Below are 12,492 nucleotides of genomic sequence, written 5' to 3'. Positions count from 1 at the left end.
CCCTCCCAAGCCCAACCATGTGTCATCCAGATTAGGGCCTAATAAATCTATTTCAATTGACTGACTTCCTTATTTAAACTGTAATTCAGTAAAATCTTTGAAATTGTTGCATTTATATTTATTTAACTGTACTTTATTGGATATAAAAAGTAATGTTTTCGCCATATCCCTTTTGCCATAGAAGTACGCATTGAGGGAAAACCTGAAACTATCAGAGGTTGTGATTTGAACACTACCGTACTAAAGGCACAATGAAAGGTTGATACAAGTTTGCATATACTCCTGAACCCAACAATCACCAAAGTAGCTTTGTAAAACCTCTCAAAACACCACATTATTTCACTCTTTGTGCTACTTTTCAGCATTCCTGTTTTCATTGCAAAGCATTCACATATAACAAAAATCTTAAAGCATTCAGCTAATTTGCCTGATTATGCACTATGCTTCCCTGGAGAGCCATTTTACCCTAATATCAAATCCCTTCTAGGAAACAATCAAGTCTTACGGTGATGGGTGCACATTTTGTTTTTTTTCCCCAAGCACTACACAGCGGATTCAAATAACCAACTCATCATCAAGCTTGGATTATTTGAATCAGCTATGTATTGCTTGGGCAAAACACTAAAAGTGCACAGGGTTTGAGAAACACTGGTCTGAGTTGGGGAGGGGAAAACTATAAATTAGATGTTATTAACAAGAGGTTTGGAACTCTTTAAAATTGGTCTATTAACTAATTAGCTGTATGGTGAAAACTACATCCTACAAAAACAGGCTGTAATTTCAGGTAGTCTTTCCAAAAGGCTCTTACACTAAAAAGTCAATCATTTTTCACAATTTTACAGTATTATTCCAACCGCAGGGTGGAAATATTATAAAACACAGGAATATCACGACTGCACTGGGCCTTTATACAAAAATCTCTGTAAAATGATGGTACTTGTTTCCACTCCACCAAAAGTAATGCATGAACTGGGAAGACAGCGGCACTACAAGTAACATTTAATTTGCATAAAAAAAAAAAAAAAAGCTCAACACAATCCATTGTGCTCCAAGCCTACCATTGTACCATGGCATTACAATGCACACTTAGACAATATTCCCTAATATTACAGACTTTATTCATTAAGAAGTACAAAGAGTGAAACCCGTACATTTCAGAGACTTATTAAAAATACCAGAGATATAAAACATTTCCACCACATGTAAACATAGCTGTGTTTGTGGCCTTTGCTCTACTTCTCTCTCTCCAACTTGAAAATAAAACTATAAAACTCTGTAGGAGTACAGTCAGTGTGGGGTTGGGGGGGGGCGGAGGAGGAGTCTGAGGAGTTGGTGTGGCAGGTAAGAGGGGGGGCTAAGGCTGTAGCAGTCAGGTTGTAGACGTACACACACTCTCTTCAGCTAGCAATTTTTTCAATCTCATCCAGATCATCTGTGTCCAGCTTCTCAATTTTCTCAAAGCTTCTCAAAGCAAATCTGATAAAAACGCTACCGAAGTTCTATCAGCACATTGACTGTAGTAGTCGAGCTGTTAAAACGTCAGTATAGATACAAAGTGGAGTTGCAATTCAACGGCTCAGACACGAGACCCCGACGTCTTGCTTCTGGACAAGCTAAACAACTTCACCCGCTTTGAGAATAACACAGTGCCACCAACGTGGCCCACTACTAAGGACTGTGGGCTCTCCTCCGTGGCCGACGTGAGTAATACTGGAATATGTTCCGTGATTCTTTCGGAGGATTACACCACGTAAGTCATTGGCTTCATCAATAAGTGCACCGATGACGTCGTCCCCACAATAACCATACATACATACCCCAAGCAGACACCATGGATTACAGGAAACATCTGCACTGAGCTAAAGGGTAGAGCTGCCGCATTCGAGGAGCGGGACTCTAACCCGGAAGCTTATAAGAAAACCTGCAATGCCCTTGACGAAGCATCAAACAGGCAAAGCGTCAATACAGGACAAAACATGTTATCTTACTACACCGGCTCCGACGCTCGTTGGATGTGGCAGGGCTTGCAAACTATTACAGACTACAAAGGGAAGCACAGCCGCGAGCTGCCAAGTGACACGAGCCTACCAAATGAGCTAAATTACTTCTATGCTCACTTCGAGGTGAGCAACACTGAAGCATGCAGGAGAGCTTAAGCTGTTCCGGACGACTGTGTGATCATGCTCTCCATAGCCGAAGTGAGTAAGACCTTAATACAGGTCAAGATTCACAAGGCTAGAGACGGATTACCAGGACGTGTACTCTGAGCATGCGCTGACCAACTGGCAAATGTCTTCCCTGACATTTTCAACCTGTTCCTGACCGAGTCTTTAATACCAACATGTTTCAAGCAGACCACCATAGTCCCTGTGCCCAAGAAGACTACGGTAACCTGCCTAAATGACAACCGACCCGTAGCACTCACATCTGTAGCCATGAAGTGCTTTGAAAGTCTGGTCATGGCTCACATCAACACCATATTCCCAGAAACACTAGACCCACTCCAATTTGCATAGCGCCACAACTGATAATGCAATCTCTATTGCACTGCACACTGCCCTTTCCCACCTGGACAAAAGGAACACCTACGTAAGCATGCAACACCATAGCGCCCTCAATGCTCATCACTACGCTAAGCACCCTGGGACTAAACACCTCCCTCTGCAACTGGATCCTGGACTTCCTGACGGGCCACCCCCCAGGTGGTAAGGGTAGGTAACAACACATCCACCATGCTGATCCTCAACACAGGGGGCCCTCAGGGGTGTGTGCTCAGTCCTCTCCTGTACTCCCTGTTCACCCATGACTGCATGGCCAGACAACTCCAACACCATCATTAAGTTTGTGAATGACACAACAGTGGTAGGCCTGATCACAGACAACGATAAGAGCATGCCCTCATTCTCATCAACAGGGCTGTAGTGGAACAGGTTGAGAGCTTCAAGTTCCTTGGTGTCCACGTCATAAACAAATTATCATGGTCCAAACACACCAAGACAGTCATGAAGAGAGCACGATAAAGCCTATTCCTCCTCAGGAGACTGAAAAGATTTGGCATGGGTCCTCAGATCCTCAAAAAGGTCTACAGCTGCACCATTGAGAGCATCCTGACTGGTTGCATCACACCCTGGTATGGCAACTGCTCGGCCTCCGACCGCAAGGCACTACAGAGGGTAGTGCGTACGGGACAACACATCACTTTTGCCAAGCTTCCTGCCATCCAGGATCTCTATAGCAGGCCAGGCAGCAGGCTGTTAGCCAGCCTGCCAACTTAGTGGAGTCTGCCACTAGCACAGTCAGTGTCGTCGGCTCAGCTATCCCCATCCCTCCATTCCTGTCATTATTGAAAGAGATCATGATACCTCACATCTCAAAATAGGGCTACTTAATGTTAGATCCCTGACTTCCAAGGCAGTTATAGTCAATGAACTAATCACTGATCATAATCTTGATTTGATTGGCCTGACTGAAACATGGCTTAAGCCTGATGAATTTACTGTGTTGAATGAGGCCTCACCTCCTGGTTACACTAGTGACCATATCCCCCGCGCATCCCGCAAAGGCGGAGGTGTTGCTAACATTTACGTTAGCAAATTTCAAATTACAGAAAAAATTTAAAAAAAATACTTTTTCATCTTTTGAGCTTCTAGTCATGAAATCTATGCAGCCTACTCAATCACTTTTTTTTTATAGCTACTGTTTACAAGCCTCCTGGGCCATATACAGCGTTCCTCACTGAGTTCCCTGAATTCCTATCGGACCTTGTAGTCATAGCAGATAATATTCTAATTTTTGGTGACTTTAATATTCACATGGAAAAGTCCACAGACCCACTCCAAAAGGCTTTCGGAGCCATCATCGACTCAGTGGGTTTAGTCCAACATGTCTCCGGACCTACTCACTGCCACAGTAATACTCTGGACCTAGTTTTGCCCCATGGAATAAATGTTGTGGATCTTAATATTTTTCCTCATAATCCTGGACTATCGGACCACCATTTTATTACGTTGGCAATCGCAACAAATAATCTGCTCAGACCCCAACCAAGGAGCATCAAAAGTCGTGCTATAAATTCTCAGACAACCCAAAGATTCCTTGATGCTCTTCAAGACTCCCTCTGCCTACCCAATAAACATCAGTGCTAAATACACCTGCTGGAATCCTGACTAGAATCAAAAAATGTGATCATATTACCCCAGTGCTAGCCCCCTTACACTGGCTTCCTGTTAAGGCAAGGGCTGATTTCAAAGTTTTACTGCTAACCTACAAAGCATTACATGGGCTTGCTCCTACCCATTTTTCCAATTTGGTCCTGCCGTACATACCTACACGTACACTACGGTCAAAAGATGCAGGCCTCCTAATTGTCCCTAGAATTTCTAAGCAAACAGATGGAGGCATGGCTTTCTCCTATAGAGCTCAATTTTTATGGAATGGTCTGCCTACCCATGTGAGAGATGCAGACTCGGTCTCAACCTTTAAGTCTTTATTGAAGACTCATCTCTTCAGTAGGTCCTATGATTGAGTGTAGTCTGGCCCAGGAGTTTGAAGGTGAACGCAAAGGCACTGGAGCAACGAACCGCCCTTGCTGTCTCTGCCTAGCTGGTTCCCCTCTCTCCACCGGGATTCTCTGCCTCTAACCCTATTACAGGGGCAGAGTCACTGGCTTACTGGTGCTCTTCCATGCCGTCCCTAGGAGGGGTGTGTCAATTGAGTGGGTTGAGTCACTGACGTGGTCTTCCTGTCTGGGTTGGCACCCCCCTTGGGTTGTGCCATGGCAGAGATCTTTGTGGGCTATACTCGGCTTTGTCTCAGGATGGTAAGTTGGTGGTTGAAGATATCCCTCTAGTGGTGTGAGGGCTGTGCTATGGCAAAGTGGGTGGGGTTATATCCTGCCTGATTGGCCCTGTCCGGGGGTATCATCGGATGGGGCCGCAGTGTCTCCTGACCCCTCCTGTCTCATCCTCCAGTATTTATGCTGCAGTAGTTTGTGTCAGGGGGCTAGGGTCAGTCTGTTATATCTGGTATATTTGTCCAGTGTCCTGTGTGAATTTAATTCTCTTCTCTAAGACCATGCCTCAGGACTACCTGGCATGATGACTCCTTGCTGTCCCCAGTCCACCTGGCCGTGCTGCTGCTCCAGTTTCAACTGTTCTGCCTGCGGCTATGGAACCCTGACCTGTTCACCGGATGTGCTACCTGTCCCAGACCTGCGGTCTTCAACTCTCTAGAGACAGCAGGAGCGGTAGAGATACTCTGAATGATCGGCTATGAAATGCCAACTGACATTTACTCCTGGAGGTGCTGATCTGTTGCACCCTCGACAACCACTGCGATTATTATTATTTGACCATGCTGGTCATTTATAAACATTTGAACATCTTGGCCATGTTCTGTTATAATCTCAACCCGGCACAGCCAGAAGAAGACTCGCCCTATTATGTGAAAGACTCCAGCCACCTTAGTCATAGACTGTTGTCTCCGCACGGGCAAGCGGTACCGGAACGCCAAGTCTAGGTCCAAAAGGTTTCTTAACAGCTTCTAACCCCAAGCCATAAGACTCCTGAACAGCTAATCAAAGGGCAACCCAGAACCCTCTTTTACACTGCTGCTACTCTCTGTTTATAATCTATGCATAGTCACTTTAACTCTACCTACATGTACATATTACCTCAACTAACCGGCGCCCCCGCACATCGACTGTACCGGTACCCCCTGTATATAGTCTCGCTTGTTATTTTACTGCTGCCATTTAATTATTTGTTACTTTATTTTCTATATTACTTATCACTTAGTTTTTTATTAAGGGCTTGTAAGTAAGCATTTCACTGTTGTATTCAGGTGCATGTGACAAATACAATTTGATTTTAACATTTAAAAAAAGGTAGTGTACACTATAGTTTTCCAAGTAGAGATAGACCTGTGTAATGAATCAGTCTACTACAGCCATGTGCAGGAGTCAGAGTTGCTCTTGTATGACTACCTTAACTGAAAGAGAGCTCTTTTAGAGAAAGACAGGTCTATGTGTTCTGATACATGTCTGTATTGTCCCTGAGTGAGTCCTATACTGTAGACAATTTCCACATACAGATCATTCAATTCAGTTAAATGCATTCAAAGCTCCCGTTAGTATGGGTGGTTGAGTAACCTCTGGCGCAGACGTTGGTGGTGACCAGGACCTTCTCCTTTCCTTCTCTGAAGCGGTCGATGACAGCAGCTCTCTGCTCCACCTGCATCTCCCCACTGAGCAGCGCCACCTGGTGGCCCTCCCGAGACAGCTCACCTGCCAGCCAGCTCGCAGCCTTGTCTGAGGGAGGACAGAGAAGGGGGATAAAGTATACTGAGAGGAACACCACATACCAAATCAACCCCCTACCCACTTGAAACTGCTCCCCTAGCCCGTTGTGCAGATCTGAGATTCTCAAATAGGTGTAAGCAATATGCTAATACTGCTTACATTATTTTAAAATTTAAAGCTTGGCAGTTGGGATTGAAAATGTCCTGATATTCCATATCCCTTATCTCAGAATAAATCAAATACATTGTGTGTGTGTTTGAGATCGACTACATTGCAGACAGACTGCTCCGAATCACTGATCTACAAATCACCTTGCTTCCCAAATAACTACTCATCATGTGATAACGATTAGTGAGTTTGCACCTGCAAACGTCCAGATGACTCGCCCCAAATAACTCCTCTTAACTCACATGATAGAAGATCATGGCCTGAGCAATGGTGATGACCCCGTAGATGTCACAGAGGGCCATGAACTTCTCCTCTTTGCTGTGACAGACGACGTAGTACTGCTTGATGGTGTCCAGCGTCTCCTCTTCCCTCTTCAGCTTGATGATGTTGGGGGTCTGGGCAAAGTTCCACACCATCTCTTCAAACGTGGCAGAGAGGTAAGGAGAATCTGACACTGTTTGGGTAGCGTCCTAAAATACAGAGCGCGAGAGAGGGGGTCAGGGGTCAGTGTGGTGTGTGCGCATTGGTACCTTTGAATGCGTATGCTCTGGTCCTGGTGTCCCTGTGTAGCAATCATGACATCAGCCTAATCCAGGACAAACACCTTAATCTTCTTGGGGGTCGATGAATTTAAACTTCAGACACCAGTCCAGCATGGTGCCTGGCGTCCCAATCACTACCTGCTCCTGGAGCTGCGTGCCTCTCTGCACTGGGGGGAGAGGAAGATAGCACTATAGTGAGAAAAGGGTGATCTAACCCAAACTGTGTATTTCGGTGAGACTTGCGAAGCAAAAGTCCCGACTTTAGCTCTTCGTCATACTACTTCTCATTCTTCCGCTGGCTACTCCCCTTACACCGTTTAAGCTAGAAACGCCATTCAAACTTTATCATGTGTAATCTGGGTTAAGTTGCTTGCATACAACTTTTTGATTTGCATACATCTTTCATAATTAGTCTTTCTTTTGGTCCAGCCATTCAGTTTAAAGGAACTTATTTTTTCAACACTAAAGCAGGGGTAGTCAACTACTCTTTGAGAAGGTCCAGTGACACACATTTCCTAAGTGGCAAAGGTCCCAGTTGACATCATCCTTTATCGGCACTGTGGTACAGCGTAGTAAGACAGTTGTCGACATGTTGTTATATAAAATGTACATTAAATATGACTAAGCATTTTAATTTATTTCAACTTTTGAATGTAAACGTGCAACATTGCTGAAGAATAAAAGTGGTTGCATAATTGCTTATGCAAAAAGTGTACTGTGAACCATTGTACATGGGCCTTGAATTAAAAACACTTAAATAAAATAAATTGCATGTATTCTGGAGAAGGAGGGAGAGTTGAACAGAAATAATCATCTGAATGCAAATCTGAACATCACTGTGGGCCATGCAATATTCATGTAGAAGTCACTCTGGGCCTTTCCATTGCATTAGTAAGCGCAATCTCCTACCAATGCTTTGAACGTTTGCACAAAAGCGTGAGATCAACTCAGACACTGGAGAAGTTGTTCATTGGTGAGCTTGGTGCGGTATTTGTTTTTAAAATAAGTTAATTGTGGAGAAGACTGATTCACAGCTGTATGTGGAGCCAAACATGGTCAGGATGTAGAGTGCCAGTTTCTTGAGAACAGGGACATCAGCTGCAGGTAGCATCTTTCCCCAAAAGGTTAAAGTTAAATCACCAGCCTGCTCCTTCAAAGCCACATTCTCTTGCAGCTCAATCAACTCCATTTGCAGTGATGCAACACCTACCAATCTGAAGAACTGTTTTGCTTCTTCAGACAACTTTGTCATATTTGTGACCAAGAAGTGGTTCTGGATGAGCAGCAGCAGTTCTCTTCCAATAGTGAAGTCATAAAAGCAAGCCATGAAGTTATCCATCAGCTTCTGGATGAAATCAACATGGTTGGAAACACCTTTGTCTCCCTGCATTTACACTAGAAGATTTGGGAAGTGGACAAGTAAGTTCTCCCTGGAGATCATTCTTGAAAAGCTCCAATTTCTTCTGGAAAGCCCAGGCAGCCATTATATCATACACTGTGTCGTCCCATCCCTGCAGATTAACATTCAGTTGATTAACGGTGTGATGTATTGTCTGTCAAAAATGCAACTGTTTCCATCTTCTCATCTTCCAAAAACTTAGAAAACTGAGTTGCCTGGTCACTCTTTCTCTCGGAGTAAAACAAAAGCTTTGATTTCCTTCCCAAATGGCCCACAAGAGTTCCAAAACCCTGCCGTTGCTGAGCCATCTGACATTGCGCAGTGGTAAGTCCTCAAAACTGGCATTGGCCTCTGTCAGAATGTTGATGTTTCTCTCAAAATGTTGATCAGTTTAATCATCGTTGTCATGACCTCAGAATATTATTATTTTCCCAGACTGGCACATAGGACCGATTGATGAATGACGCAGTGATGTCAGGTCAGGGTGGTCCTCTTTCAAATGTGCAACCAATCCCCTCATTCTTCCTATCATGGCTGGAGCATCATCTGTGGTGATGGAGACCACAGACATCAGATCTATCCCCCTTTTTTATCCCTTTGATGGCCTCATGGATATCCTCTCCCCGCGTCTGTGCTTCTAGATTTGTTAAGCCTAACAGCTCCTCACAGAATCCCTTCTTTGTTTCGTTATGAAATCTAACAAAACACCAGAAGCTGGGCATAATCAGTGTCATCTGTTGATTTAGCCACAGCTAATGAAATGCATGTTGCATTCTGAATGGCCTTCATCAAGATGTGAAGTTAAATCTTCAGCTAATATTTCAGCCCTCATTGTTGTGGAATCTGACAGTGGGATCAGTTTGATCTTCTCCCTCAGCTCATCTTTTTGTTTACCTTCAAGCAAGGTGTCAGCAACTTTACACATGCATTATTTTACCATCTCAGCGTCTGAACATGTTTTTTGGTGTTTTCCCAAAACCAAAGCTATCCTCAGTGAAAAATCCATTGCACATTGTTGGGCTGTCAGGATACTGACAAGGACTTGAACATCTCATATTGGGATTTGAGTTGGTTAATCTGGTTTGTTCTCACCTCAGTGTTCAGGGGATACATCTGATCCAATTTACTATGTCTGGGCTCAAAATGGCGCTTAACATTGGGACTTTTCACAAGAGCTAAGGACTTACTGCATATCAGGCACATATGTGCTAGTTGCGGGGAGAATGAATACATGCTGTTCCATCCAATTGTCTTTGAAAATACGGTTTTCAGAGGCAACCTTTATTTTTTACAAGCTATATTAACAAAGATACTGGTAACTAAGTTCCTTCTATCTGTGATATTAACAGTTGTGAACTACGGACAAAACGTTGTTTCTTTCCGTCTACTTGTCCCAAGGTTCCGCAGAGGATATTTGGATTGATGTAATTGCGTAAGATGCGGTTTATTGTATTTGCATATAACTACGTGATTGGATTAGACGGGGAACTAGTAGTAGGTGGCCGTTGCTTTGAGAGAGAGCGGTTGCAGAGCCCGGACCCGGATCGCAGTCCACCGGTTGAGTTTGGCTCTTCTAAAACTTCCCATTGTGACATCACTAACATACACTGTAAACAATGTAACTTTTGACACATCAGCTACTTTGACCACTTCGCAATCAACTTAGACAAAAAGTTAACATATGAAATCTTCCTGTATTTCTCTGCTATACAAATCTGAAATATTAACAGAATTATCTGATACCAATAAAACTTTACAGCTGTTTAAGTAACAGCATGAACAACATTTTTATCTAACTTTTTATAAACAACACCTTTTGACCACTTCCCCAACAAGTTAGACAAAAAGTTAGCGGGTATGACATCTTCGTATATTTCTTTCGAAATCTGTTTGCAGAACAAAAATATATCAGCTACGGATCTAACAATAGATCTGTTTTAACACATTTATTTCCAAAACAACTGCTGTTTTGACCACTCCCCCAACAAGTCAGACAAAGACTTAGAGTATGAAATGTTCATATACTGCTATTAAAATCTGGTTTGAACAAAAAATATATTCTACCAATAAAAGGTTAGCTGTTTGTAGGAGTTTAGAGTGACAAACAAAAGCTAGCTAACAGCCCTCTTATGTCTCATCATTATGCAGCCCAAACAGAGCTGTTGCTATGGATACTCACAAACTTAGAGGGTATGACATCTTGGTCTATTTCTGTGCTATTAAAATCTGGAACAGAATCTAGAACAGAATTATTCTACCAATAACAGCTGTTTGTCAGAGTTCAGAGTGACGAAAAGCAGTTAGCCAACTAACACCTCTCTTTATGTCGCTTCATTGAGTAGAGCAAATTGCACCGTTGTTATGGATATATCAATGCATTTCGGATGGCAAAAAGGTCCATACATTAGAAAAAATAAAATAAAATCCAATTCTCGACCTCTCCTCATTCAACATCAACTCCAAACCAACGCTGAGACATTCAGATAGACTTTACTTAGATTGCTTGGCAAAAGATTTTTGATACCAGACACTTTTTGAACTAAAACCACTTAAAATTTGCATAAATGAACCTGTATTTGTATTTTATACTAGCATTTTGCAACCTTTTTTAAGAGACAATAAAAGACTAAGTAATGACCTTCCCTGTCTGTAGGGCCAGCTCATAAGTGGGAGACACACACAGACACTAGGGGAGAGGAGAGAGGAAGGTGTTAGATAAAAGTGGTATTAAAACATGCCCAAAATATGCCACTATGAACAATGGAGACACACCCATGCAGTCTTGCCCCTTTACACCTGGGTCATGTTCATTAGGCGCGTTTGGACGTACTACCTGGAACTGTGTGTCCTAATGAATATGACACAGAGAGGTCAGGGTTCAGAGGTCAGACTCACCTGAGGAAACTTGTTGTTGGGGGTCGACGTGACTGAGCATGGACGAAAGCAGCCGTCTTAAATGGGGAAGAGCAAGAGAGTGAGTGAGGTAGACTCTTGGTAGTGATCTCATGTTTTAACTCAAATCTAGAGGAAGCTCTCTAAACTCACGGTTCTGCAAGCATCAAGGGTAAAGCGTTCTCTTGGATTTTGGAGGGGCGGTTGAAGCCCATGGCGTATACTCCCTGAAGCAGCTGAGGTTTACTGTGAGGACGGGAAGGGGGGAAAGGACACAGTGAATATTAAAGGCCGAGTAGTCAAAAACATGATTTTCTTCTGTTTTATATATATCCACACTATGAGGTTGGAATAATTCTGTGAAATTGTGAAAATGATAATGCACTTTTAGTGTAAGTGCGGTTTGAAAACACTGCTTGAAATTTCAGCCTGTTTTGGTGGGATGGAGTTTTCGCCAGCCTAGCGACATTACCAGGCGGTATAACTAAATAGACCAATAACAAAGTCTGCATTTCAAACACCCTCGTCCACATTTCTTTCCTTATGCCCTTGGGGGAATCCCCACGGCCATATTTGTCGTCGGTTCAAATGATTAGCCAAGCAAGGGAAGTTTGCAGAGTAAGACCCTCAGCCCTCGTTTTGAAATGGAGTTTGCGAGTGCACAATTATGTTCACTTCGGAGCCTGAAATTTGCACATCCGCTAAGAAAAGTCCACCAAAACTTAAAACTTCAACGTCGATATGGAGTCAACTTTTTAGAAAAGTAAAAACTAATGTCAATAAGTTTGAAATTGTGCTACTAATGCACAAAAAGGTCTCATAAAAGTAGTGATGTTTTTGTTCGGTTTGCTTTCGGAAATTGTTCCTTCTTCAGCAGTAGCTAGGCAGGCTAACCTTAGTTAGCTAATTCATTTGCTAGCGATCATACAGTAGGTGTATATTAACAATGCTATAGTTAATATAAGTAGACATGCAATCATAATTGACTGTAGCGCATATATTTTTTATTTTAATTGAAAACAATCACAGTAAGGTACTTAATTGTTACCCAGAAATTATTTGATAGAGATGAGAAAAAAATGGCTGCATTTGCGCACTAGAGAAATGGAGACAGGGAACCATGGGAAAAGCACATTGGTTGTGATCAATAAGACTCGCAACTGAAAATGTTTTAAAATATTTTGCAACAGAGA

General features: G+C 42.9%; 1 pseudogene; it reads right to left on the bottom strand.

The window, feature by feature from the left end:
* Positions 1-983: 983 nt before the first annotated feature.
* LOC135542320 (ATP-dependent RNA helicase DDX19B-like) overlaps positions 984-12,492 on the bottom strand; it is a 13,278-nt pseudogene continuing 1,769 nt past the window's right edge.

Source organism: Oncorhynchus masou, chromosome 6 (assembly GCF_036934945.1).
Source record: "Oncorhynchus masou masou isolate Uvic2021 chromosome 6, UVic_Omas_1.1, whole genome shotgun sequence".
Taxonomy (NCBI): domain Eukaryota; kingdom Metazoa; phylum Chordata; class Actinopteri; order Salmoniformes; family Salmonidae; genus Oncorhynchus; species Oncorhynchus masou.
The sequence above is the reverse complement of the archived record's forward strand: the minus strand, read 5'-3'. Positions and strand labels throughout refer to the sequence as shown.